We start from the raw sequence: 3,927 nt of genomic DNA, 5'->3' as shown, positions 1-3,927 counted from the left end.
ATATGAAAGATCCAGAGGATGGAAGGGCAGACTTAAGTCAACCCCAAAATTTAGGACTTAGTAAAATCAGGAACAGTATCTTGGCAAGAGGTGGATGCGTATTGAAAGGAACAATTATCTCAGAAAACTCAAATGAGGTGATAGTAAAAATGCACCTGATACTGTGAAAAAATGATTAATAGTAATATAATAACTATTTTTTAGGTACATATGCTGCGTCAGATAGTTTTCTAGGTGCTTTACATATTTTAGCTCACTTTTCATTTCTTCTTCTCTAAGATAGGTATAATTATTTTTCCACACTTTTAGTTGAAGAAACCAAGGCAGAGAGACATTAAGTGATTTGCCCAATGTCACAACCAGTACGGGGTAGGGCTGGAATTGGAACAAGCTTTCTAGTTCTCGAGTCTCTAGGTTGAACCTCCAAGCCACAGCATTCGATTGTTGTTTTCGTAATATGGTCATGATTTTAACCACAGAAAGGGGGTTGATCATTCATCCCTCTCAGACTCACTCACCTACAATCTACGAGCTTCTCCATATGTCTATTCATTTCCATTCCTCCTACGAGCTAACCCAAGTTCTCTATTTCTTTTTTAGAAAGCACTCACTGTCTGCCAAGCACTGTGCCAGACCTTATCTCATTTAAGCCTCAGATAAAATATTAATAATTTCTACCTGAAGAAACTAAGGCACAGGAGGTTCATTACCTGCCCCCCGCCAAAGTCATTCTGAAATATTAGTCCTGGGATTTGAACCCACAAAGGCTGATTCCAGAGCCCTTAGTCATATTTCCCATGTGACCCAAACACATGGTTACCCTACAAGTTTCCTAACTCACCTCCCTTTGGCTGGTCTTTCCCCCAACCCAACTCCCACATCTCAAACCCTAAGGTCCCCTCTCCTGGCTCCTAATCTGTTATTCAAGGAAGTGGAGGCTGAGGCTCCCACCTTCTTCTTGCTTCTCCAGGTATAAGTACCTACCGAATAGCTACTAAACACATTTGACTACATTTTTAAAAAGAAGAAGAAATTAAACATTTCTCCAAGGCCACAAACAATTCAACAAACAAAGGGCAACTCAGTGGGAAGGGGGGAGGGGCAAGAAAGAGGTAGGAGATTCAGAGGTACAACTACTATATAAAACAAATGAGCTACAAGGAGCTCTTTCCCATCTTGCAAGATGGTGGGTGAAAACGCTGAGAAGCCAGATACTAAGGAGAAAAAACCTGAAGCCAAGAAGTCTGATGCTGGTGGCAAGGTTAAAAGGGTGAAGAAGGTTAAGAAGGGGAAGCCCCGCCAAAACCCTGTCCTGGTCAGAGGAATTGGCAGACATTCCCGATCGGCTATGTATTCCAGAAAGGTCTTGTGCAAGAGGAAGTATTCAGCAGCTAAAGCCAAGGTTGAAAAGAAAAAGAGAAAGAAGGTGGCGGTTCTTGCTACTGTCACAAAACCAGCTGGTGGTGTCAAGAATGGTGGTACCCGAGGGATTAAATTTTGCAAAATGCCTAGGTATTATCCTACTGAAGATGTGCCCTCGAAAATTGTTGAGTCAGCAAAAAACCCTTCAGTACGCGTGTGAGAAAACTGTGTGCTGCCATCACTCCTGGGACCGTTCTGATCATCCTATCCTCCCTGGGCGCCACAGAGGCAAGAGGGTCATTTTCCTGAAGCAGCTGAGCAGTGGCTTGCTACTTGTGACTGGGTCTCTGTCCCTCAATTGAGTTCCTCAGCATGGAACATGCCAGAAATTTGTCATTGCCACCTCCACGAAAATTGATATCAGTGGTGTGAACATCCCAGAACATCTCACTGATGCTTACTTCAAAAAGAAGCTGCATAGCTCTATTTACAATAGCCAGGACATGGAAGCAACTTAAGTGTCCATCAACAGATGAATGGATAAAGAAGATGTGGCACATATATACAATGGAATATTACCCAGCCGTAAAAAGAAATGAAATTGAGTTATTTGTAGCGAGGTGGATGGACCTAGAGTCTGTCATACAGAGTGAAGTAAGTTAGAGAGAGAAAAACAAATACTGTATGCTAACACATATATATGGAATCTAAAAAAAGAAAAAGAAAGGGTTCTGATGAACCTAGGGGCAGGACAGGAATAACGACACAGACGTAGAGAATGGACTTGAGGACACGGGAAGGGGGAAGGGTAAGCTGGGACGAAGTGAGAGAGTGGCATGGACATATATACACTACCAAATGTAAAATAGATAGCTAGTGGGAAGCAGCCACACAGCACAGGGAGATCAGCTCGGTGCTTTGTGACCACCTAGAGGGGTAGGATAGGGAGGGTGGGAGGGAGAGAGATGCAAGAGGGAGGAGATATGATTCTCACTTCTGTATGCTGGGAGATACTCCTCCATGGGTCTCTCGTGTTCCTACATGTCTTACTGCGTGTGCCAAGAATGCAAAGCCCTAAATGATCTTTACCAGGACCATTTCTCAGGATTATATATAACCTTTGTAGATGAGGCAATGTCTTCCTCTGGGACAAAGAGCAGACTTGCTTACTGCTTGCTATAAAACAACAGATTCCCAAGCTCAGTGTTTCTCTCTTGTAATACAACCCACTACATGTGCAAACATCCACCTGGACACTCTGTGTCACTGTTATGGGGCTTAGGAAATAAGGAAACTGACACAAATATGCTGATTGATTCTTACGCTACTAGCCAGGCTGTGAGTAATATTGTCCTTTGTATCTTACCCAGGAATCTTGTGTCTTCTGGCAACACCCATGAAGCCATAATAGGACTTCTCTGGTAGCACAGTGGTTAAGAATCCGCCTGCCAATGCAGGGGCCATGGGTTCCAGCCCTGGTCCGGGAACATCCCACATGCCGCGGAGCAACTAAGCCCACGTGCCACAACTACTGAGCCTGCGCTCTAGAGCCCTCAAGCCACAACTACTGAGCCCGCGCACCTAGAGCCAATGCTCTGCAACAAGAGAAGCCACCACAATGAGAAGCCTGCACACCACAACAAAAGAGTAGCCCCGGGTCGCCGCAACTAGAGAAAGCCTGCGCACAGCAACAAAGACCCAACACAGCCAAAAATAAATAATAAATAAATAAATTTATTTTAGGGCTTCCCTGGTGGCGCAGTGGTTGAGAGTCCGCCTGGCAATTCAGGGGACACGGGTTCATGCCCCGGTCCGGGAAGATCCCACATGCCGCAGAGAGGCTAGGCCCGTGAGCCATGGCCACTGAGCCTGCGCGTCCTGAGCCTGTGCTCCACAACGGGAGAGGCCATAGCAGTGGGAGGCCCGCGTACCGCAAAAAAAAATAATAAAAATAAATAAATAAGTTTATTTTTTAAAAACCATACTAGGTTAAGTTATTAGCATGTAAGTAGAGTAAAATCAAATTTACCTGACAGTGGAACCTCTTCTCCACTCCTATGCCATTGCTCACACATCCTCTTGAAACATTCTTTCCTCCTGCCTTTGCTTCTTTGTTTCTTCTTCTTTCTTTCTTTTTTTTTTTTTTTTGGTTATTACAGTTTTTAAATTCCTTTTTTCCTACTAATTTCAAAATTATACTTTATATTTTTATTCTTTTATTATCCTTAGGTCATGTCCCTGTACCTCCAAAAAATGTTTAACCAGTATCTCCTTTCCTCTTCCAAACTCTACGACGTTTCGGCATGCTTTAATACCAATTACACAACCTCTTTTTCTGTGTTACGGTTGTCTTTTAACTTAATTTCACCTCATTTTAATTTTCCTCCCCTTTCATTAGTTTTATTTTGTCTGCTATAGGCAATTATTCAGGTTTACCACATGCTTACCAATCGTTTTGCTCACCATTGCCTCTTGCATCCCAATCCTTCCTTCTAGGTTTCAATCTTTTCTTAGAGTGAAGTAAGTCTTTCAAGTAGTTCTTTCAGCAATGGTTTGTGAGAAGTA

The 3,927-nt window shown here is 43.2% G+C and overlaps 1 pseudogene; it reads left to right on the top strand.

Annotated features, from left to right (window-relative positions):
* Nucleotides 1–1,183: 1,183 nt before the first annotated feature.
* Nucleotides 1,184–1,880, top strand: LOC131750430 (large ribosomal subunit protein eL6 pseudogene; annotated as a pseudogene).
* Nucleotides 1,881–3,927: the final 2,047 nt, after the last annotated feature.

Source organism: Kogia breviceps, chromosome 2 (genome assembly GCF_026419965.1).
Source record: "Kogia breviceps isolate mKogBre1 chromosome 2, mKogBre1 haplotype 1, whole genome shotgun sequence".
NCBI classification, from domain to species: Eukaryota; Metazoa; Chordata; class Mammalia; order Artiodactyla; family Physeteridae; genus Kogia; species Kogia breviceps.
This window is presented reverse-complemented; position numbering and strand designations above follow the sequence as displayed.